The 25,065-nt window shown below is 53.2% G+C and overlaps 1 long non-coding RNA gene across 1 annotated transcript; it reads left to right on the forward strand.

Moving 5' to 3' along the window:
* The first annotated feature begins 1,871 nt into the window (after nt 1–1,871).
* Nucleotides 1,872–23,359, forward strand: LOC119857467. The gene is made up of 3 exons (XR_005293593.2): nt 1,872–1,960; nt 4,575–4,763; nt 21,713–23,359. It is a non-coding gene; the product is annotated as an uncharacterized LOC119857467 (long non-coding RNA).
* The last annotated feature ends 1,706 nt before the right edge of the window (nt 23,360–25,065 follow it).

Consider the following 25,065-nt stretch of genomic DNA (forward strand, 5'->3'; position numbering starts at 1 on the left):
ATGGCACACCCAGGAGATCAGGGTTACAATGCCTCAGTACTGCCCCCTAGGGAGCCTTATGGAGCAGTCTCCCATCCCACGAAGCACCCCCTGGCACTGCCCAGCACACAGCACTGTCCCGTTATGCTCTAGGCTCCTCCCTGGCATCCTGCCTGGGGAATTCTTCTTTCTCCGGCGCTGGGTCCAGGATGGCTGTGTCTCCAGGAGGGCTGCCCTCCCGCAGCGTTAACTAGGGAGTGGGGAGGGAGCTGCCGGAGCGAGACAGCAGTCCATCTCCCTGCATCTGGGGGTGTCTGATTTCTGACACCATCACTAATGCCATTCTAAATCCAGCTCCTGGCTCTTGTGGGGTGGGAGGATTTGCGTCAGTGGGTGACTGTTATAGCTGGGAGAGTGGCAAGGGGGACTCCTGGAATGGGAACCAGCTGCTGCTTGAGTCATGCATGGAGAAGGTTCCCGCTCAGGCTGGCCAGAAGGGTTTGCAGTCAGTGCTGCCTGCAGCATGATGGGAAGGGCAAGGAGACCTGTCACTCAGAGTAGCAGGGCATCATGCCTTGTGCTCCCAAGTTCCCCCAGGCTCCAGAGGGGACTGTCATTGAAGCCAAGAGTGGGCCAGTGGGAGCAGGTTCCCTTCTCCATCACTCTCCCACTCCCCTCCTTCCTCAGGCTCTTTGTGCCTCTCCTGCTTTCTTCTCGCCACTGCCTCATCCCCTCTTCCTCCACTGCCTCACCCTTTCACCTGCCTCCTGGTGCTGGGAAGGACCTGGGGCTGGAGCAAGAGAAGAAGATGAGTCTGCAGTCCACCCACGCTGGGGTAAAGGTGAATTTCTCAGGCCAGGAAATGGAAGTCACCCAGTCTCCCTGCTGCAGGAGCTCCAAGGGCTTGCAGACAGAGGAAGGGCTCAGAGCCCTGGAACAGCAAGAGATGGGGCAGGTTGCCAGCTGGAAACAACAGCCCAGCCAGGGACGAGGGACAGGCACAAGTGGGGGGAGCTGCAAGAAGTGTTTTGGAACCCAGCCCCCCTCCTCTCGGTACTCTGCCATGGGCTATACCAGACAGGTGTCCGGGAGTCACAGACTCCTAGGCCCAGAGAAGGCCTCTCAACCCATTCTGCCCATCTCCCCCACTCCCCTGAGCCCTGGACCCCTGAAAACATTCTCCCTGTAAGGTGAGGGCAGTAGCGCCTTTTTCTCCTTCCTGATGTTTTTTTTTTCTAGCTCTGCCAGAGTGTGGGGCTGGGGGTGATATTTACCCAGGACACTGCCAAGCGCCCCTGTCTCGGTTTCCTAAGGGAGAAGGACTCACTGCCTGGTGTGTGTGGGGTTAGCCCCCGCCCCCCAACTGCATTTGGAGGTACGGGATCAATCTGGGGAGACCCATCTGCCTCCTTGTCCTTGAGCCCTCAGGTTTGCGCTAGTCCCAGCTGCTCCCATGTGGCCCCTCTCTGTTTCAGGAGCGCTGCTCCAGCTGGCAGCAAGCCACCTGTGGTTTCTCTAGTGCGGCTGGGAGTGTGAGACATTGGAGGGGAATGTGCACTGGTGCGTTGTTCCAGCCGCTGTAGTGTGGAGGATGAGGCAGGTGAAGCAGAACAGACAGGATGGACTACCAGGCAGAGGAAGGAGAATACAGTGCCATAGAGCCAGGAGAGTTCCCCGTTTGAGGCATTACAAACTAACTTTCCTTTTACAATGGGCTTCTTCACTGTGTCGCTGATGGGGGACCCTGCTAAGGACACTGGGCTAAGTCACTCTGTTCTGTACAGCAGGCACAGCTCTGTCTCGCTGATTGTAAACGTGTATTAGGTGAAAACTGAACAATGCCCCTTTAAAATCCCAAGGAGTTCTGGGAATTCTGTCTGCCACATAAGAAGGCCTAGAAAGGGAGCATAGTTCTCTTGGGTTCCCGCCTTGGTGGAGAGGACTCTAGGCTCAGAGCTGCTCTGTTACAATGAGCAGTTTGGTGAGTGAGCTGTGAAAAGATTTTGCTGAGCACCTAGGAATGCAAAACTGCCACTTAATCATCTCATGCCTGGTGGGTGTTTGCAGGGAAGGGCTTTGATGGGACAATGCCACTTCCGCTTCCTGTTGTACAGTACAAGCCGTTTTCCCTGGTGACCTTCCTCCCTCTTGCTACCCCTGCTCTGGGCACCGTTCAGTGTTGCTCTGTGTCCACAATCCCCTCATGGGGGATACCCCAGTGTAAGGGATCTCTGGGCACAAGCACACAGCTGCCTTTGTCAATCACAGTCCCCTATGGCAGGGGGTGGAGCTGAAAGAGGGCCAATTTGGAAGGCAGCAGGTCAGGGTGTGGTCAAGGTGTTCCTGTACCTGGCAATTCTTCAAAACTTCCCAAGGGCTCCATGAAGCAGGGATGTAGGGCAGCCCCTGCCACAGGGGAGACTCAAGCTGCATTGCCTCTGTCCTGGTGCTCGTGCTCGTGCTCGTAGCGGCACAGAGATCAGTCCAGGCCTCTCTCCCCCATGCAGGGATAGAGCCAGTGGTGAGCTGGAGCTGGTTCGCTAGAACCGGTTGTTAAATTTAGAAGCTCTTTTAGAACTGGTTGTTCTGCGAGGGAGAACCAGTTCTAAAAGGGCTTCTAAATTTAACTGGCCAAAAGTGGTGCCTTAGGCACCGACTTCATGGGTGCTCCAGCCGTGGAGCACCCAAGGGGGAAATTTGGTGGGTGCAGAGCACCCACCGGCAGCTCCCCACCCCACCCCACCCCTGGCCCCAGCTCACCTCTACTCCGCCTCTGCCTCCTCCCCTGAATGCGCAGCCCCGCTCTGCTTCTCCACCCCCCCCCAGTCCCCCCGGCTTCCCGCGAAGCAGCTGTTTGCGCGGGAACCTGGAGCAGGCTGAGAAACAAGCAGTGACTTCCTGCTCAGGCCCAGGGAGGTGGAGTGGAGGTGAGCTGGGACAGGTGTGGGAGCTGCTGGTGGGTGCTCTGCACCCAGCAAATTTCTCAATGGGTGCTCCAGCCCCGGAGCACCAAGGGAATTGGTGCCTAAGGCACCACTTTTGCTGTGATCAGTGGGGGGAGTGGCTGCTCCGCCTGCTCCCCCCCAGCTACACTCCCCCGTCCCTAGGAGCCAGAGGGACCTGCCGGATGCTTCCTGGGAGCTGCCCCAGGTAAGCACCTCCGGGACTCCCCACCTCACCCCCCGGCAGGTGCCTCTGGCTCTTAGGGTGGGGTGGGCACTCACTATGGTGGCCCACGAGACCCTCCTGCCCGTTTCTGGGGGTGGACAGGGGTGGATGAGGCAGGGGTCCAGGGGGGGCGTCAAGGAACCCAGGGGGGTTGGATGGGGCAGGAGTCCTGGGGGGCGGGGGTGGACAACGACCCCCTCGTGGGGTGAGGAGGGAACCCGTTAAGATTTTGGCAGCTTATCACTGGATAGAGCACCAGGAAGGCAGGAGAATGTTTAGTAAGATCTCTGCCCAGCCACACTGCCGGGGGAGCCCATCTGTCTGTGCTGAGCTCTGTGTGGTGCGAAGGCCGGTTGGCTCTGGTGCAGCAGTAGCATCCCTGTCCCAAGAGATGTCCCAGCAGGAATGAATTCCGCTCCCTTTGGGGAGCTAAGTTCAGGCATGTGGTTACCTGTGGCCACCTTTAAGGGACCAGTGTCCCACACTCATGGAGTCTTACTCTGACACCTCTTCCCATGATGTCCTGCTCACTTAATTCCCTGAGCTATAGTGCCTTTCAAGTAAACCCATCGTCTTGCTCTGCTGTATGATGTGAGCTTGTTGCATGGCAGAGGGGCCTTTAATTGCAATTGTTAGAGCTGTGAGGGTCTCCCATCTTCCACCATCCGGTCCAGGAGGGATGCTTTTCTGTCAGAGCCTCTTGCCGGATCATAAAGTTGTCCTCTTTGTAAGATAAGAACCCCCACGAGGCATGATTGGCTGCCCATGTTACCCAACAGATACCTGGCTGGTTAAAATCCTGCTTGAGTGTTTGGTTTCAAGTATCTTGAGAGCTGCATCTGGACACTATCATTCTCTCTCTTCTCCAGACCCTAGGGCCTGTAGCAGATGCCTGGTAATTTTCCCCCCTTGGTTTTAATTCCTCCTACCTTTCCCCGAGCAATCTCTATTGTGTCTCGCTGCTTAGCACATGTGGAGCACCATATGGCCATCCGCTCTCAGGCTTGAAGGAGGCTCTTAGAAAGCAGAGAAAAACGATTCCCTCCACTGCAGGAATGGCTGGGTGACATTGTATGGGCTATGTTACACAGGAGGTCAGACCAGATGATCTAATGGTCCCTTCTGGCCTTAACCTCTGTCAACCAACTAAACATCACAGCACATAATGTCTTACTTAGGCAGGTGTCATCCCGTGTTTCCATAACTGGCTGCCTGAAATTACCTGCCTGCATCCACATTCAAGCATCCAACATTCTAGGGTGCTGAGTTCCAGCTGGCCTCAACTGGAGTTGAGTTCTCAGCATGTCTGAACACTGGCCTTGTGTTTAGATGCCTAAAGATGGGTTTCCCAGATCTGAACTGTTGGCTCTTGTAAATACTTCTGATCCCCGCCCTCTAACTCTGCTTCTGTTTTCTCTTCTACACAGATTTGCCCTTGCCCTTCCCAGACAGAAGACCCTGATGGGCGCTAGCTGCTCAGATGAGTTGGTCATACCCTGCCATTTTATTAAAGCATCTGACTTCCTTCAGACAAGTTCTCCTGAGCTGGGATGAATCCGTTCACGTGGGGCTTGGATCTGAGTCCATTCAGGAATTGGTGCCTTGTGGAATCTGGAGTAAGTCATGAAAGATGGAGCCATCTCCAATCTCCTCAGTTGCCTCCTTTCCGCCTTCAAAGCAGCCAAGCTTTCCTCAGAGTTGCTGCACCCTGGGCACTGAATGAGACAGGGATCCTGTATGAAAACTAGTAAGTGACCATGCAATTAAGTACTGTATCATAATGCATAAGGGAGGCTGAACTAAGGTGGCATGGGCAATGGTATATTCTGGCATTTCTGGACCTTTCAATGCTTGACTTTGCATCCTAAATAATGCCCTTTAAATGTTTGTGTCCATAGCTAATTATAGTATAGTAATGCCAAACCTCAATCAGTGGCCTGTGGCACTGGATGCTGTACAGGCTCATAATTCGAGTCAGTCCCTGCTCCAGAGAATTTACAATCTAAATAGACAAGACAGATTTATTATCCTCAGATGGGGAATTGAGGCCCAGGGAGGCCAAGTGACTTTGCCAAAGTCACACAGAGCGCATGTGGTACAGCTTGAATTTGAACCCAGGTCTCCTAAATTCTAAGCTAGTGGTTTAACCACTCAGCATCCTGCATTTAGAGGAGCTGTGGAGAGCAGATCTGCTTCTCCGTCCTTTCTCTAGTGGAACACAATGAGGCAAAATAGCATGAGGAAAAATACAGAAGAAAATGGCCAAATTGGACTCATTTAAAGTGCACCTCACTGTCTGCCTGGTGTTCATTATCACCTTCCCTGTTAGGTGCGGAGGCTCCAGCTGAGCCCTGTTAGAGGGGAAAAAGGAGGCTGCTAGTCAGGTTAGGATAGGCTCCCTCCTATTTCTGCAAGCACTCTGTTCTGGCCAAATGCTCCCGTCCTACTGGAAAACAAAGTTAAGACCATGTCCAGTAAAATTAATGAGGTGGATAAGCATGTGACAGCTCCTGAGAAATCTGAAGAGCTCACACAGGCCTGCAGGAAAACAATATGCCAAGACTCCCAACTACTTGGATTGTTAACCCCTTCACTGGTGGGGAAAGATGGCCTGGTGGCTACAACAGCTGAGAAGGACTCAGCTGGGGGTTCATTACCTGGCTCTCTCACCACCTCCTTGTGTGACCTTGGGGAAGTGACTGATTCTCTCTGGGCCTCAGTTCCCCCTCTGGGGACAGTAATGCTCCCTTTGTCTAGTTAGAGTGTAAGCTTTTTGGGGTAGGGATTTAATCTCTCTGGAAAAGGGGGGATGTCGGTCTGGATGAGAACATAAATTTTGGGGGACAGGGGTTGTGTCTTGCTATGTGTCTGTGCAGCACAATGCAACCCTGATCTTGTCTGAGACCTCCACTTGCCTTAGTAATATCAATAACTTCTTTATTGAAAATGGAATAAACCATATATAGAGTATTGGGAAAACAATATGGTGTCAACGTCTCCTGCATGCAAGAATGTGCCATTGCACATATTTGCCCCTAAGATAGGTTGCGGTTTGTGGATAGCTTCATAACTGCTACAAGTTGGCTTTCTGTTCTGCACTGTTACACTTCTGACAAGGATGCTGAGGTAGCTGCTGTTCTGCGAGACAGCTGATGCGACATGTTACACGCACACCCACACACCTGCCGCAGCAGTTTTATTTGTGTTTGGTTGTTTCCCTTAATGTAAAACTAAGTTGATTCTGAAGGGCTTGGTCTTTAGAGAGAAGACTGCTCAAGTCATTAGGGTGCTAGCCTATAACTTAGGAGACCTCAGTTCTTCCTGACTTTGCTATAGGATCACTGCAGGATCTTGATTTCCCTATCTGTGGAATGGAGATGGTAATGCATCCCTACCACATAGGAGCATTGTGAGGCTAAATATATTGAAGATTGTGAGGTGATGGGGCATATACCACTGATGGATTGGTAGCGTTTTTCATACGCCAACTCTACGGATCGTGACCCATTTCAGAATGTTTGTGCCTCTTTTAGATTGTAAAATATTTGGGTCAGGGACTGTCACTTATGATGGTACAGCACCTAGCACAATCAGCCCTTGCCTGCCTGAGGCATCTTGGCACCAGCCCAATACAACTAATGACAATCGTGCAGGATACATCTGTTAGTACCTTAACTTTCAGGGAAAAAGGTATTAGATGAGGGAGGGTTCCACTGACGTGTACATATGCCAAGGAGACTAGTGCATTCTGATGGAGGTAAGCAAGCAGACAGGAGGACAATATAGGATATTTTATTTACTGTAGGTTATCAGTAACTTCCCCAGATGTAGCTGCTCCCCTATCTTGCCTTCCCCTCCCCTTTCTGAAATTAAACCCATGAAAAGGTTTGGGGTTGTTTGTTTTTTTACAATGGAAAAAGACTACAACTGGTCAGAAAATGACAATTAAAATATCAAAATACTTAGGCCGAAAACTGAAAAATAGCAATTTGGAAACTGTGCTGCCTTTCCTCATGGGAGTTGTAGTTCAGATGCCTCGTGCCTTCTGAGCCTCCTCAAGAGGCCGGCTCCCTGGTCTCACACTACATATCCAGTGGTGAGCTGGAGCCAGTTTGCACCGGTTTGCTAGAACCGGTTGTTAAATTTAGAAGCCTTTTAGAATTGATTGTTCCGCGAGGGACAACAAGTCCTAAAAGGGCTTCTAAATTTAACCAGCCAAAAGTGGCGCCTTAATTGCTGACTCCATGGGTGCTCCAACCCTGGAGCACCCAAGGGGAAAATTTGGTGGGTGCAGAGCTCCCCGTCCCACCCCCGTCCCCAGCTCACCTCCAACTCCTCCCCTGAACACGCTGCCCCGCTCTGCTTCTCCCCACTCCTCCCCCCACCCCGGCTTCCCACGAATCAGCTGTTGGCGCAGGAAGCCGGGACAGGCTGAGAAGCAAGTGGCGGCTTCCCATTCAGGCCCAGGTGAGCTTGGGTGTGGGGGGGCACAGGGGAACCACTCCCTGCCCCAGCTCACCTCCGCCACCCGGAGCCTGAGTGTGAAGCCACAGCCTGCTTCTCAGCCCTCCCCGGCTTCCCGCTGAACAGCTGATTCACGGGAAGCTGGGGGGGGGAGGGACACGGAGAAGCAGAGTGGGGTGGTGCATTCTGGGGAGAAGGCGGAGTGGAGGTGAGCTGGGGCCGGGCGTGGGGCAGGGAGCTGCTGGTGGGTGCTCTGCACCCAGCAAATTTCCCTGTGGGTGCTCCAGCCTTGGAGCACCCAGGGAGTCGGCGCCTAAGGCGTCACTTTTGATGTGATCAGTGGGGGTAGCAGCTGCTCCCTGCTCCCTCCCAGCTATGCTCCCCCAGCCCTGGGAGCCAGAGGGACTTGCTGGATGCTTCCTGGGAGTTGCCACAGGTAAGCACCACCAGGACTCCCCACTTTGCCCCCCGGCAGGTGCCTCTTGCTCTTAGGGGTGGGGTGGGCACCCACTACGGTGGCCCACGAGACCCTCCTGCCCAGTTCTGGGGGCAGTCAGGCGACAGGGGTGGATGGGGCAGGGGTCCTGGAAGGGGGCATCAAGGAACACGGGGGGGTTGGATGGGGCAGGGGTCCCGGCGGGTGGGGGTGGGCAACGACCCCCTCGTGGGGTGAGGAGGGAACCTGCTGTTAAGATTTTGGCAGCTCATCACTGTACATATCTAATGATGCACTACAGTCAGCCTTATGGTGACGAAAAGTGGTTGCATCCTGGGAGTTCTTGGCCTTGGTGCATCATAGGAGATGTAGTCCAAATAGGGTGCCTGCTCCCTAGAGGAGAATGAGGCCATGAAGCAAGCTAACTACAACTCCCATGAGATACTGTGAAAACATATTCAGATAAAAATATTTTGGTTTGGGGGACCTTGTTTTTTTCCCCCCACAACAAATCAAAATTTTCTGTGGAAAGCAAAGATTATTCTTGAATAATGTTTTGTTGAAAAACAGTTTTGACAGAATTTTCAACCAACCACAGCAAATTCCTTTCTCTAACCTTCCCTTAAGACAAAACAGCTGAAAGAATTTTACTAAAACATTCTCTCTCCCTGCTTCCCCCACCAAAAATAAGTAACCTTTGTACAGAGCCCAGGCTGGAAAATGTCAGGCCCAAAGGTGAATGTTTCAGAAAGTTCTGAGTAGTTGAAGACAGAGGTTAGAACAGACTCTGCTTATTCCATTGTGAGTTAGCTGGGCTCTGATATGAAAGATTAGCTCTCACTAGCCCTTCGGGAAGGTGGGTATGAATCACTGTCCCTGTTGTACAGGTGGGAACTGAAGGCACAGAGAGATTAAGTCACTTGGCCAAACTCAGAGTCAGTTGTACAGGCAGGTAGAATCCAGGCTTTCCAACTCCCAGTCCAGCATGTATATCTCATGGATTGTCTTCAGGAGCAACTGAATGGAGTCGGGTACAGGACACCTGACTGAAACCCCCAGCAGAGTATGTTCCAGGCTAAAGTGATCTGGAGTTTTGGACACCTAGGTTCTCAATGGGGGTTAAGCTATATGTGATCAAGGCTAACTCGATCTAGAGGGCTGAGCCATTCTGCATCCTGGCACACATCTCAACCTAGGCTAGAATTAACGGTTAGGCCCCATACCCAATGACCAGACAAGTGGCATTTAGTTAGCCTGCCCCTGTTAAAAAAGACACTGAACCAAGCCCCAAACCTCCCCCAGTGCCAATGCTGTTCTTCTCCAAGCTCATCTCGCCATTAAAACCGTGGTTTGAACCAGCTCAGCAGAGGTGGTGCCTCACCTTGAATCCTGCAGAATGGGGGATCTGGGAATCAACACCCAGCACAAGAACTCCCCAGGTCAAGTCCCTCCTGGGCCCTGAACTTTCTGTGCTTCTGTGTGGGAAGCTTTTCAGGAAGCAGGAGGCTGGGCTGAGTTGGGTTTGTGGATATCTGGCTGCAATTGCAGTAGATGGGGTTCTGAGGTATGATGGTAGAGTGGGAGTCTGAAGTGTACACATGGAACTGAAGGTAATGCTCAGCGAAGTAAGATGAATTCATGGACAGCCCCCTGAAGAGGCTCCCTGGGACAGATCTAGGCTCAGATGAGCTGGATCCCCAGAAGCCTTTGTAAGGGACCATTTTGGGAGCTCTCAGTGCTATTTCTAATGGATTCCCTTCCTCCCGAATTGTGACAGTCCCTAAGAGCGGTGAGCATGAGCTCAGCAATCAGAGGGATTCCAATGCACATGGGTGAAATCTCTACCCAGGACAATGCTTCTCTAAGGCAGCTCTGGACTTCCAGGAGCTGGATCCTCACATTGCCTGCCTGAGATCCAGCTGAGCAGGAGGAGAGGGACATAGGAGTGAGCTGGGAATGGAAGCTTGAAGCAGAGTCTGCAGCATTTCCCATTCCTGCCTGGCAGCCTCCCTTTGAGAACAAGGAGCTAACTCAGGCCTTGTGGGAGATGGAGGAAACCCGCTGGGGTGAATGGGAATGGAGCTCCCCCATCCTTCCCATCATGCTGCAGGCAGCACTGAACGCACACACTCTGGCTGGCCTGAGCAGGAGCCTTCTCCACGCGTGACTCAAGGAGCAGCTGGTTCCCATTCCAGGAGTCCCCCCCTTGCTGCTCTCCCAGCTATAATAGTCACCCACTGACGCAAATCCTCCCACCCCAAAAGAGCCAGGAGCCAGATTTAGAATGGCATAAGTGACGGTGTCAGAAATCAGACACCCCCAGATGCGGGGAGACTGGCTGCTGTCTCGCTCCAGTAGCTCCCTCCCTACTCCCTAGTTAACACTGGTGGAGGGCGGGCCTCCTGGAGACACAGCCATCCCAGACCCAGCGCTGGAGGGGGGAGAATTCCCCAAGCAGGCTGCTAGGGAGGCGACCAGAGCACAATGGGACAGTGCTGTGTGCTGGGCAGTGCTAGGGGGTGCTTTGTGGGGTGGGAGACTGCTCCATAAGGCTCCCTTTGGGGCGATACTGCGGCATTGTAACCCTGATCTCCCGAGTGTGCCATTGTGATGCAGTGCCGGGGATCGCTTGGCAGGAGAGGTGTTGAGGAGAGACAGTGTTTGATGATTACGCAGTGCTGCATAATACTCTGTAGCGGACAGCATTGGGAGTCGTAACACATTTCCTCTACAGGTATTTATCCCCTGCCATCTTTTTATCTAGCTGCTATGAGGGTAGGTATCTGAGCTCTTGGGGCAGGTGTCTGAGCTTTTTATGAGGAGAAAGAAACCATCTATGCATCCCTCTTGGATAGAAGGGTCTTGGAATAGGCAAGCAATGACACCTGGTTGCAGCTAATATTCAAGACTGCATCTCTGATTAATAAAGGAGTGCAGAGACAGCTCAGGTTTTCAGAAGGGTGGGACAGCTGATGAGCAGTGCAAAGAGCTGGGGGGGGGGGGGGAATACTGGCTAGAGAGGTTTCCAAGGAGTGGGAGAGGTCAGAAGACCTTTCTCTGTGCTTTCAGGGGTCCCTGTAAGTGCAGGATCAGGTGCCTGTAAGTGCAGGCCTGGATCCCCTGCATGCTGAGCCAGCACCCAGGGGAGATCCCTGTGTATACACACCCTGCATGGGCTGCTGCCGCAGGGAGTCAGCTGCTCTTTATCAGTCCTGCCTTGCAGCTGCCAGTTACCCCCATGAATCACAGTGCCCCGTCCTCCTCTAATCAGCTTTTCCTTTCCTCGCCTGGCATAATATTTGTTGTCAGCGAGTGGCATTTGGCACTGACAGCCCAGTGAATAGATGCGTGTGGGGAGGCGGGCTTCTCACCCCACATGGGCTCCTGTCTGACAGGGCAGATTATACGCTGCTTGCTCACTTTAGGTAGCAAGAGAAGCTGGTGACAAAGGTAATTAGCCCCGTTCCCTCTGCCTGCCAAGCCGTGCAGTAGAGCTGGAAAGCACCACTCCGCAATGAGATTCCCACACATCAGAGAGCAGACAACAGACACGTGGCCCCAGGCTGTCCCACACTGTGCTCTCACTCCAACCCTCCCTGGGGGACAATAGCAGAGCCGAGGTGGCTCCTTGGATTGGCAGCCAGAGGGCCCCTCCCCACAGGGTCACACTGCACCCAGAGGAGAGGGGGAGTGAAAGTCCCTGCCCCGGCCTGTTGAAATTTAGTAACTAGCATGAATCCCAGAGTAGGACTGAGTTGCGATTGAGGCGTGGGTTATTTGACCCTTGTTGTTGGCACAATTGCCCTCTGTCTTTTTCCCCATGTGCATGTTATGACGCTTCCCCCAGCTCATTCAGGAGACCCCTACATTCTCCCCTTTGAAATCCTGCTAATAGACCAACTTCTGCCCTGTTGCCTCTAGTGAATTAAGTAGACCTGAACAGAAAATCCCTCTGATTGTTCCCCTGTCCCTGGACTGAGAGCTCCTCAGGGCTGGGGCCATCCCTTCTCATGTGTCTTGAGTGTGCCCCATATGTGCATCACAGTAAATCCCATCGACCAACCCATGAGACCAACCCATCCCTATCTAGCCTGATCTCCAAAGCCCATGGAAGTGCATAATCTTAGGATCCAGCCCTATCATCCCACCCATTGTACGGATTCTAGCTGCGGACCACAGAGGCCTGCACCACCTTCTCCAAAACACACTCATCACCTTACCTGTCCCACACAGAGGACTTGCTCAGAGCCCATGGTGATGGGTGCTGGTAAGAAGTTAGGCAGATAGAGCGCACACACATTTGAAGCACCTCACATATGCACTGGTATACATCATGTTGGCAGCACACCCTAAAGAGGCGTTCGGAGCATAGCAGGGGCCAGGGCAGATTAAGGGTGTTTGTGAAAACTTAGTTCTCAATTTTGAGACTTTTCAAGACTTTTGGTTTAGCAATGTTATGCAATGACCCTTAGCTGGATATTTCTTGGCTTTTCAGGCATTTGGGTTTTCTAATAAATCCAGTGTTCTAATGAGGCTTTTAGCAGAAGCAATTACTACATCTTTACAGTCTTCGCTGTTTCTTAAGGCAGTTTGTGTCTGGAACAATCCAATGGGTCTCAGTGTTTCGACACAGACTGAGCTGTGTGTTCTGTGCAGAAATGGGTATTTCATGGCTGTGAGCACAATCTTTTACTAATGAGACTGAAGAGCTACCAAGGGCAGCTGTGCCACTTGAAATGGTGAGAAATCCAGTCAAGGCCCTCCCTTTTAATCAGGACAGCAAGACTAGCAAAGAGTTTGCATGGCAGGACTCTCCTCCCTGTTGTAGACAGGGGAGCAAACAGCTAGCTAGCAAGGGAAGGGCAGTGGGCAGGAAATCATTGGCCAGCCAGAAGGTGAAGAGAGGCGGTAAGGGTGTATGTGCCAAAAGGGGGTTAGCTTGGTAGGATGGATGAGGAGGAGGCTAAGACTGGCTTTCCCAAGCCTAAGTGCAAGGATCTGAGACACGACTGGTCGTGCAAACAGTGGCACGCTCACGTTTTTGATCCCCAAGGAGCCCGGGCACCCACTTTCACTAGCCATGCATGGCACAGCGGGTGGCATTGTTTGAACTGGAGCCTTCGCTCACAGGCTGCGCGGCCAGGGCTCTGTGCTGAGACTCTGCTGTTGGCCTCCCAGCTGCCAGCCCTGGTCCTACATTACTAAGTGACTGGTGAGCCACCAATATAGATCCCTCCTGGGACCTGATCCTCTTTCGCCAGGTACGCTCATAACACTACAGGCCCAGAATCACAGGCCTTCCACCTCAATGTGCTGAGGCCATGCTAAGAAGGAGGCCAGTGCGGGGTGTGCCTGCCCTGGCAGGGGTATAGAGTGCTATCAGGAACGGGAGCTGTAAGAGGAAAGGTTCAGGCTTGACGCTGGGCACAGGCTCTTGTCCCAAGAGAATCTGTTACATGAGGCCACAGGAGCAGAGCATCCAGGGAGCTATGGGGAAAATGACCCAGGTGTTAGGAATAAACACCAGCTGGGTTTCTCCTGCGTGTTCACTAGTCAGAGGGATTTGCTGTAAGGGGGATGGCAAGGATAAGTGGGCTGTCTGAGGGAGGGAGGTACAGTGGGGAGCTAGATGGACATGCTGGGTAGGAGCAAGGATGTGGGGTTGGATGGACTGGCTGTATATAGGGACTGGCTCTTTGTGTGTTGGGTGGATGGGCACTAGAACTTGCCATTAATTCTGTATATCCATAGTGTGTTTTCACTCCTGACAGGCTTGGTCCCAATGACCCAGGTTCACTGCTGTAGCATATAGGAATTGGGTAGTATCTTCATAAATGGTCTGAAGGGCGTCTAGTGATCCTCACTGTCTTTGTTACAGAAGCCTCCAGGAGCCCTGCAGTGCTGTACTGTACACATGTAGCTAGGCCTTGTGTGTCCTCTCTGCTCAGTAAAGATAGTGACTTGGCCCCCATCTGATTCCTTCATGTTATGTACGTTGTGTAAAGAGCAAAGGCCACAACAACTGACTTCCCTGGTGCCAGGCTTGGTGCTGAGCTGTGGTCTCCCAGAAGTCACTGGGAAGTAGCGCGGGAGGGTGGCTGCCGCTCGGTGGTTGTGCCACCTGCACACGCCCCTGATTGCCATGGCAATGACTTGTCTCTCGCCCAGGACTGCCAGACCTCAGCCGTGGCCCCAACAGCCAGGGCTGGAGCAGGAGGGGTGGAGATGGCTTCTTCCTCTTCTGGCCTGCCTGGCGGAGAGACACCAAGGCCCTCTTCACACACACCTTGAGGGTGACAGGAAACAACTTTCTGTTCAAGCCCATGTGTCCTTCAGCGCAGAGGATCCTGGGCCTCCTGAGGAAGAGGCAGGGTTGTGTCAGCCTTCCCATGTCTTCTGTGGCCCCTCAGTACAGGGAGTGAAGTTGTGGGGGCTTTTCAACCTCACAGGGGCCCATTAGGGTGGGCAATGGAGCCCCCCAGGCCTCACGCCTTGCAAGGACCCCTTGGGATGGAGAGCAACATCCTGGAGACTTGAGGAGCCATTGGTAGAATGGGACCCAGGGCCTGTTGGGATGGGGCGAGGGAAGTGGGGTTCCTCCTGAGGCAGTGGTAAGTGTCTCTGTCCTGCTGCCTTCTCCCTCAGTGTGTTACATTCTCCTCTCCTCCTGGGCAGTGCCTGATGGTGCCTCAGAGATGAGGCAGCAGGAAACTCAACCACCAGCACTTCATTAGTCTGCTTCTTCGCTAACGCTCCTAATGTTAGACAGCCGGGTGGCAGCAATGCTGCCTGCTGGGATTTATGGTGCGCCATGAAGCAGCAAATGGGGAGGGTGGGGACCGGGAGAAAGGGGAAGAGGCTCATGGGATGCTCTTTCCCAGCCCTGAATCTCCACTCCTCTACTTGTGCAGGAACAGAGGAGAGAGGGGGGTTTCTCTGGGGATTAGGGTGCGTAGCCCTTCAAAGCACTTCAGCAGGATCAGCTACCTCCCCTTCCCAGCTCTGGCCAGGGAGGTAAGTCTCACTGTCCCCATTGTACAGACAAAGGAAACTGAGGCACAGAGCCCCTGTGAGTTGGCCACAGAGGGGCTGGGAGCTAGAACACCTGACTACCAGCCCTGTGTTCAGGCCACTAGTCTTTCCCTCCCCGGTACCTTAGAGATTCCGAGAGAGTTGGAAGTAAGGAGGGGAGGATGGTAATAACTATGTGTGGGTGTGAGTGTGGGAAGGGGAGATTCAGCTGCCGTGAAATGCAGCAGAGTGGGATGCATGGAAATAACTCCTTAGTCTCCATGTACTCTACTTCCCCTCCAGTCCTGCAACCACCCCACACTCGCTCTAGCGGTGGCTGTGTCCTCCTCTCCATGCCTCCCCCCTACTCTCACCCCCTCAGGGCTGGCTGAACAGGGTGTGTAACATCCCAAGTGGGGCTGATCACACCATGGTGGAATGGTGAGTTTGGGAGCCCCAACGAACTGAGCCTGGGAGCTCCCTTGCATGCAGCTCCCGTTAGTGCAGTCCTGAGGGACCCAGCCAACCTTTGCTTAGCCCAGAGTTATAGGTAACTGGAACTCAGAGAGCTGTGAGGGCCTCTTTGAAATGCATAGATAATGGTTGGGTGCCCAAAGATGTACCTGCCTGCTCAAAGCCAGGCCTCTGCCTTGAGAAGGACCTCACTGGTGCGGTGGGAATGCACGTGCTGGGTATTCCATCTGTGGGTGGGAACGTCCTATTCTACTGTAGAACGGGGTGAGTGCTCAGCATGAGACTCAGTGTCTTCATTCCAACTAGTTGCCTTTGGCATTCAGCGCTCCGACTGCTGCCCTTATTTGAACGTCAGGAGGTAGCTGCCCCAAAATCGGTAGATTTTTATCGTGTCATAAATGTTGGGGCCTTTTTATTGGCTTTCTGGTGCTGGAGCCTTGAGGGGTCACATTTTCCAGCTTTCCTCCACAACCACAAGGGCTAGAAATGTCCTTTTAAGAGGGCAGCTGAGATTCTCATAGAATCACCTGACTCCAGGAGCTGGGGCTTAAAAAGACCAATGGCAAATCTCATTGTAAAGTTATGAGAATAGCATGGAGGAATGCCAGCAGACACGATCGCTATCCGAGCACACATGCGGTGTGAAGAGACTTCTTAATGTGGAGTGTAGCGAGAGAGTCCCAACCCCAGCTGGCCTCGCGATCATGCAGTGGCCTTTCAGTTTCTGCCGGCCGAGTCATCCCAGAGGGGGCGCCAGCCAAGTTGTATGCGGGAGGCCTCAATCCCTCCTGAGGGCTCCTAGTGCTCCCCTTGGGGTTCTGTTGCTACATGGGAGCAAGTCGGGGAACCTGAGCCCATCCATTCCACCAGATTTCAGAGTAGGAGCCGTGTTAGTCTGTATTCGCAAAAAGAAAAGGAGTACTTGTGGCACCTTAGAGACTAACAAATTTATCTGAGCATAAGCTTTCGTGAGCTACAGCTCACTTCATTGGATGCATTCAGTGGAAAATACAGTGGGGAGATTTATATACACACACAGAGAACATGAAACAATGGGTTTTATCATACACACTGTAAGGAGAGTGATCACTTAAGATGAGCTATTACCAGCAGGAAGGGGTGGGGGGGAAAGGAAGAAAACCTTTTGTGGTGATAATCAAGGTGGGTCATTTCCAGCAGTTGACAAGAATGTCTGAGGAACAGTGGGGGGGGGGGGGAGAAATAACATGGGGAAATAGTTTTACTTTGTGTAATGACCCATCCACTCCCAGTCTCTATTCAAGCCTAAGTTAATTGTATCCAGTTTGCAAATTAATTCCAATTCAGCAGTCTCTTGTTGGAGTCTGTTTTTGAAGCTTTTTTGTTGAAGAATAGCCACTCTCAGGTCTGTAATCGAGTGACCAGAGAGATTGAAGTGTTCTCCGATTGGTTTTTGAATGTTATAATTCTTGACGTCTGATTTGTGTCCATTTATTCTTTTACGTAGAGACTGTCCAGTTTAACCAATGTACATGGCAGAGGGGCATTGCTGGCACATGATGGCATATATCACGTTGGTAGATGCGCAGGTGAACAAGCCTCTGATAGTGTGGCTGATGTGATTAGGCCCTATGATGGTGTCCCCTGAATAGATATGTGGACAGAGTTGGCAACGGGCTTTGTTGCAAGGATAGGTTCCTGGGTTAGTAGTTCTGTTGTGTGGTGTGTGGTTGCTGGTATTTGCTTCAGGTTGGGGGGCTGTCTGTAAGCAAGGACTGGCCTGTCTCCCAAGATCTGTGAGAGTGATGGGTTGTCCTTCAGGATAGGTTGTAGATCCTTGATGATGCGTTGGAGAGGTTTTAGTTGGGGGCTGAAGATGATGGCTAGTGGCGTTCTGTTATTTTCTTTGTTGGGCCTGTCCTGTAGTAGGTGACTTCTGGGTACTCTTCTGGCTCTGTCAATCTGTTTCTTCACTTCAGCAGGTGGGTATTATAATTGTAAGAATGCATGATAGAGATCTTGTAGGTGTTTGCCTCTGTCTGAGGGGTTGGAGCAAATGCAGTTATATCGTAGAGCTTGGCTGTAGAGAATGGTTCACCAGAGTCTGACCTGGGCTCTAGAGTTTGTTACAGGGTCCAGACTTTGTTGATCTACTTTAAGTTGCACTTTTCCCTGGGTCACTTCCAGTCAGACAGGAGCTTCTCTGTTTGTTTGAGGTGTGGTTGCTGGCTTAGAAAACTCCACTTGGTCTGTTAAGGACCCATTCAAAGCAGCCTATTTAGGGCTTTCAGCTCCCAAAGGAGGTGGGGGGCAAATCTGCTTCCCCGTTGCTACAGCAGCCTGAACAACTCTGTAGCCCCTCCTATCCCAGCTTCAGCCATGTTTCATTTTCTTGGGCTACCAATGTCCTTTTAAACCAATGGTTCTCAACCAGGGGTACCTGGAGATCTTCCAGGAGGTACATCAACTCATCTAGATATTTGCTTAGTTTTACAACAGGCTACATAAAAAGCACTAGCAAAGTCAGTGCAAACTAAAATTTCATACAAAGACTCATTTATACGACTCTATCTACTATACACTGAAATGTAAGTACAATATTTATATTCCAATTGATTTATTTTATAATTATGTGGTAAAAATGAGAAAATAAGCAACTTTTCAGTAATAGTGTGCTGTGACACTTTTGTATTTTTGTGTCTGATGTTGTAAGCAAGTAGTGTAAGTTAGGTGAAACTTGGGGGTATGCAAGATAAATCCCATTCCTGAAAGGCGTACGTTACGCTGGAAAGGTTGAGAGTCACTGTTTTAAACTATTAGCCTATAGTACTTAGTACTACGTCAGTGCAGGGGACTGGACTAAATGACCTATCGAGGTCTCTTCCAGTCCTACGTTTCTGATTCTATTCCTCCACTGGGAGCACGTGGGCCTCCCTAGCCCAGTATTGCTCTGTTCCTTGCCCTGGTTTGGTGGGAGGGGTCTGTAAACCCCTATCACAGGGAGGGAGGCTGATTTTGTGGCTGAAGAACTGGGCTGGGATTTAGAAGCTGGGAGTTCAATTCCCAGCTCTGCCACAGCCTCTCTGTGAGTGTGGGCAAGTTCTTTTCAAAAGTGCCTAGGATGGTGGGTGCAGCCCATGAGTCTCTCAGTGAAAGCTGGCTACATCTAGGTACCTATGTAGGTGCTGAGCTATTTTGTGACAGGGTTTGAGCCCTTGAAAATTGAGCTCCTAATCCCTTAGGACCTCAGTGCCTCATCTGTAAAATGGGTATAAGAATCCTTCTGTTTTCCCACTTCTTGTCTATTTGGCTTGTGGGCGCTGTGGGGCAGGGAGCGTCTCTCACTCTGGGTTTGCCCAGCACCATGCAGCCCTGACCTCTGTTAATGCTGGTAGGCACTACGGCCATGGAAGTAATAGTGCTAGTTGGGAAATCTCAGAGGCCTGTATGTGATGATTGGACATGGAAATTTGCTAGCCAAGGGAGAGGTTTTTAGAGCGAGCAACTGGAAATAGGGGCTGAGACTGAAGTGCCCTCTCGCCCAGAGCTCTAGGTCTTGTAGGTCTGTCACACACCCGTTGGTAGGAGTAACCCCCTCTGCTCCTAGAAACCCTGCTTGCTCCTTCCCTGCAACTGAAGGGAACTAAAGAGGCCCCGTGTTCATTAGGCAATCCAAGCGCAGTGCACAGCCGGCGCCCCCCTAAAATGGAGCGGGCGAGAAAGCACTAGCAGCCATGCGTGCACATCGGCTACTAAACCAAATGGTAAGAACAGTCTGAAAGCTCCCCCTGCTGGGCACATTAGGAAACTTCTGGCTGCCACTGACTGGAACAGAGGCCGATTCGAGCAGGATCCTTGGATCATGACCTAGCAGCCAGAGAGGCCGGCAGATCAGGGTGCAGTTCACAGCCACCTGAGGGCTGGTCCAGACTGTCTCACTTGTGAGGGAGCCCACTGCCTCACTGGGGAGTGGAAGGAAGACCCAGGGGCTTGGCAGGATAGTGAGGGGGCTTCTCTATTAGCTTAACAGCCGTCAAGGGAGGTGCAGAATGTGGGAGGATCCAGATCCTGGTTCGTTATCCCAGCTAGTGAGGCTGAGCCCTTGGGCAAAAAAGAGCCTTCAGGAAGACCAAACGAGGGACTGATAGATTCAGGCTCCTTACCCAGCTCTGTCCCGCCAGGCTGCTTCCACTCCACATCGATTCAGGCCCAAGCGCTTGCTTGCTTGCTCTCTGTTCTGCCCAAGCCCTACCCTGGAGGAGTCAGTCTGCTGGCATGATGGCGGGGGATCCACTCTCCAGGCTCATTGCCGCCTGGGATGCCCTTGCCCCAGCACGGACGGTGTATGTCTCTGAGATACCTGGGTTTTGATGTTATCCCCTGTCACATCCTATCTAGGCAGAGGGTCATCTCTCTGTCTGCCCCCCCTCCCTGGCTCAGTAGCTCCTGCTCTGCCTGGCTTGGCCGAGCTCATCATCCAGCGCTGAGGCAGGAAACAGAGGCACCAGAGGAATGGCAGGCTGCAAAGAGAGGGCTGTTTTGAAGGGCAGTGGCATGGCGGATAATCCCATGTGACGTGATGCACATGGAGTGTGATTGAATGAGGTCCAGGCACGACGATGCCAAAAGCACCTGATTAAAGCAGCCCTCACCCACGGCTGCCTTGCGCCATTGTTCGGCCCAGCTCTGGATGGGGTGCCTGCCTGCTCAGGGGTGTGGGTGTGGTGGGGCATTAGTGCTGTCAGGGGGTTGGGACTGGGGCGGGAGTGATAACAGTGGGTGTTTGAGACAAGGGGGAGCGAGGGGGCTGGGTGAGGGAAGGGGGGATGTGAATGAGTACCCAGCGCATGATGGCTCGGGAGGATGTGAGAGCTGACCCAGTGTGACGTACTGACCCAACTGCAAGGGATCCACCATTTCAATACAGAGCTCGAAGGGCCGGATCCCAGCTAGCTCTATTGACTCCTGTGGAACTATGCCGATTTACACCACCGCTGGCCCTCCCTGTTGCCACCCTGACTTTCTCCCTAATTCCTTGGGACCTCACTGGTGCTCCATTAACAAAGGAGGTGCCCAGCTACCTCTCTCCGGTAGAGGAGCATTGCCCAATACCCAGCTGTCGCTTGTGCAGGGCACTGCTGTGCTGGAGGTGTGCTGTTGCCAATGGTCCCCTGGTGGTCCTCCCATGAGACTGGCTGTGAAGGAACGAGTGGACGACTAGCCCCGAAAGGGGATGGGAAGAGCCAACAAGAAATTACAAGAACAACAAATATCTCACACCCGACTGAGAACAGCCTCAGGAATTTTCCCGAGCAGGAGCCAAATCCCCAGAGCTCTCCTTCACAGCCTGGTGCCACTGAAAAAGCAACAGGAGACTGAAAAGCTCAGTCTGTTAATCCCTGTTGGCCGCACTGGTAAACCCAGCTTTGCAGCGCCCAGGAGTCATTGCCACCTGGCTGGCATCTGGCCTGTGGGGAAGGCAAATACCCAAAGCAACCTCTGGGAAAAGAATGTTACTGGTTGCAAAGTCAAGCACTCAGACGTCAGGAAATGCCCAAAGTCAAGTTGCCCGTGCAGCCATTAATCCAGCCCCCTTGTGTGGCTGCATTATGAGACAGCTTTTAATTACATGCTCACATCCCCCAAGCCGGGGTAACCTTGCCCTGCTCTTACAGTTCGGCACAGAACCATCAGGCAGGGCACTAGGGGACAGAATGAGAAGCTGAGACCCATCTCTTGCCCAATCCCACGGCCCCTCTAAGAGCTGACCTCGTAGTCTCCCTGGGGTACCCACAGCTCGCTTGAACTGCCATCAGGGGCTCTGGGGGACTGGCATCAGTCAGCGGGAAGGATGGGAGGCAGCCTTGGAGCCAGCGCAGTGAGGTCCCAGGAAGCAGTGGTGACTTGAGGGAGCGGGTGATCCAAGGAGCTGCATTGACAGGGACCAGGCAGCGGGGAGACATCAGAGCAATGGTGCCACCATGGACACCAGCTGGACCCTTCACTGGGCAGGCTCAGCAGAGAGAGCAAGGGCAGAATAGGCCATAGAGACTGAACTCTGCAGCCAGACCTAGAGATGGCCTCTGCATGGGGTGCGGAGGCCCATTGGGCTGAATTCATCACCACAGCTGGGTTGAGCTCTGTGGGGTGCATAGGAAGAGCACTGGGTTTTTGCTACCAAAGCATCTCCTCTATTTTCAGGTTGCCAGGCCTCTATATGGCCATTGGCCCTGATCGCAGCAGTCCATGGGCTGCCCCAACTGGCACCTGGCTGCCAGCAGCCTGTAGAGGAATTCACCAGGGATCAGATCTGTCTGAGTGACCAGGGGTCAGCCTATTGCAGAGCTGGCAGGGCTGTGGGAGGAAGCCATCCCTGTGCTAGGGTTAGGGGCTGTCAGACACCGCTTGCTGGCACTAAATGCACTTCAAGTCAAACAAGAAATGGAAAACGCTCCATTGTGAGCACCCCACAGCTTCAGTGCCCAAGGGAGGAAAAGGCACATGGCTGCAAGCCAAGACAGCGCCCTCCTGTTTCAGGTGGTCAGACAGCAGCAGCCCAGAGAGAATCTGATCAGCCAGCAGGATCTTACACAGCGAAAAGAGACTTGGTCTCGCCCCAGCCCACGGTGCCGCTGTGTGGGCAAAACCAAAACTTTGCAGATGGCTTTACTGCTTGTGAAACTCTGGTTGTAGTGCTGGGGTGCTTACAGAGACTGTGAACGTGCTGTTTATCACATAATGCATCAAGGCACCCACCTCCAGCACTGTGTATGGAACCAGCCAGCGAGTGCTGTTAATAACAAAGATAGCGGCCAGCCCACGAGCGCAGCCTCTCGCAATTCCAATTGCCCTGCTGCTCGGGATCTGATCGAGGACATATTGAGAGCAACAGGTTCATTTCCTGCAACTGCCCTGCCAGGACAGATTGTTTTATAAGCAAACCGATATCCGCTCCAAAATAACCCTGCATATGTTGCATCATCAGGGTAAGATTTCTGGTTGCTTCCAGTAAGACATTAACTTAATGCATGAAATATGATTTCAGGCAGCTGTCGCTGGTTGGATGCGGTGAGTGTGTGTGAGACAGGAGCTGTGAGTGGGAAATCACTTCTGCTGGTGGCAGCACTTCTCACTGGCGAAAGCTTATTAAAAAAGGGGGGAAAATCTGAAATTGGACAATTAGCGCCCCAAGGGCCGAGCTCTGTTACATATCAGAACCATCCTGCTGCCTCCCCTCCCCCCCCCCCGCACACCAGAGCAGTGAAAGACCCAGTACAGGCTGTGCTGAATGTTGCATTCTGCATTAGGAGATCTGTCTGGATTCCCACCCAGTACTTTGTCCAGGAGCCTGCCCACTGATCCACGATTGCCAAAGACACCAATTGCTGCTCATTTAATGCTTTAAAGACAGGGGCTGGGGCTGGAGGAGTCGGATCATTAATCTCTTTTTCTCCTGCTACACCTGGGAGACAGGGCTGCCTCCCCAGCCAGGTCAAGGACCAGAAAGGGTGTGGTCAGTCCCTGCAGGAATGCCCCTGGGCAGGGGAGGGTGCTAAATGCTCACACAGGCATCATTGCACTATGCCCTCATGTAAGCCGCCCCAAAAGGGGGGGAGGAGATGGCACTGTGAGTATGCTTCCCTTCCACACTGCTTCAGCACTGGCCTGGCTCTGCAAGAGCATCCAACCCTGGAGAGCCACTAATTGCCCAATGCCGGATTGCGACTGCCTTTTGATGAAGTCAACAGATCCTGCGCCCCCCTATGTCCATTATGTTCCGTGGGAGGGGACCTAAAGATGACAGGAAGAAGGTGCCACGGCAGAGTGGGATGGTAGAAGGAGGACACATGGCAGCTTTTGGGGAGCAAGTGAGGGGTCAAATAGTCCAGGGAATCTTAAAAGAGAGAGATGAACAATGAACTTATTCAGAGCAGCAGAGCGAGGGGATCTATGGGCCAGAGCCTCCAAGGTGTTTAGGTATTTGCTGATTACTGTGGGAGTTAGTCCCAGTGATGAGCTGCCAAAATCTTAACAACCCTTTCCCTCCTCACCCCATGAGGGGGTCATGGCCCGGCCCCGCCCCCCGGGACTCCTGCCCCATCCAACCTCCCATGTTCCTTGACGCCCCCTCACCCCTGGGACCCCTGCCCCATCCACCGTCCTCCCCTGTCCCGACTGCCCCTGGAACTGGCAGGAGGGTCTCATGGGCCACCGTAGTGGGTGCCCGCCCTGCCCCTAAGAGCCAGAGGGACCTGCCGGGGGGTGAGGTGGGGAGTCCCGGAGGTGCTTACCTGGGGCGGCTCCCAGGAAGCATCCGGCAGGTCCCTCTGGCTCCTGGGGCGGGGGAGCGTAGCTGGGGGGGGAGTGGGGGGAGCGGCTGCTCCCCCCACTGGTCACATCAAAAATGGTGCCTTAGGCGCCGACTCCCTGGGTGCTCCGGGGCTGGAGCACCCACGGGGAAAATTTGGTAGGTGCAGAGCACCCACCGGCAGCTCCCCACCCTGCGCCCGGCCCCAGCTCACCTCCACTCTGCCTCCGCCTCCTCCCCTGAACGCACCACCCCACTCTGCTTCTCCGCCCCCGGTTTCCTGCGAATCAGCTGTTCGGCGGGAAGCCAGGGAGGGCTGGGAAGCAAGCAGCAGCTTCACACTCAGGCACAGGGAGGCGGAGGTGAGCTGGGGGGGGAGTGGTTCCCCTGCACCCCCGGATTACCTGCTGCAGCAAGGGCGGCCATCCTGGCGCCCCCCTGCCCCAGCTCACCTCCCTGGGCCTGAGTGCGAAGCTGCTGCCTGCTTCTCAGCCCTCCCAGGCTTCCCGAGTGAACAGCTGATTTGCAGGAAGCCGGGGCGGAGCGTAACTCAAGGACAGAGGCAGAGCAGAGGTGAGCTGGGGCTGGGGGCGGGGAGGGGAGCTGCCAGTGGGGGCTCTGCACCCACCAAATTTTCCCCATGGGTGCTCCAGCCCCAGAGCACCCACGGAGTCGGCGCCTAAGGTGCCACTTTTGGCCGGTTGTTAAATGTAGAAGCCCTTTTAGAACTGGTTCTCCCTCACGGAACAACCGGTTCTGAAAGGGCTTCTAAATTTAACAACCGGTTCCAGCGAACCGGCTCCCGCTCACCACTGGTTAGGCCCTTTGAGGAGCTGGGCCTCAGAGCCTTTCCCCTGCTGTTTTCTCTTAGCCTTTTCGCAGGGATTGCTCTTTGGAGTGGAAGGATACATTGCTTCTCCGCTTTCAGTATATTTTTTTAATTGAAGGTGACATGGCAAATTAGCTAGATTCCAGTCCTGCTACCCTGCCCACAGGGGGGTGCATTAATGGGCCATTGCTGGACTTCTCAGTGCCCCAAGGCTGATTGAGGCCCGCAGTGGAGCAGCTCTGTGCTGTATCGGTGCTCGTTGAATGGACATATTGAAAGCGCAATGAATCTGGCCACTCACCTTGCTTACTTCTGCATGCCTAGACCCGCTTCCAGGGAGCCAGCATGGGGCAAAGGAAGGGGGCACTTACTCCTCCTTATGGCCCTACACGGCCAAGACAGTCTAGTTTCCAAGAA

Source organism: Dermochelys coriacea, chromosome 6 (genome assembly GCF_009764565.3).
Source record: "Dermochelys coriacea isolate rDerCor1 chromosome 6, rDerCor1.pri.v4, whole genome shotgun sequence".
NCBI lineage: Eukaryota > Metazoa > Chordata > Testudines > Dermochelyidae > Dermochelys > Dermochelys coriacea.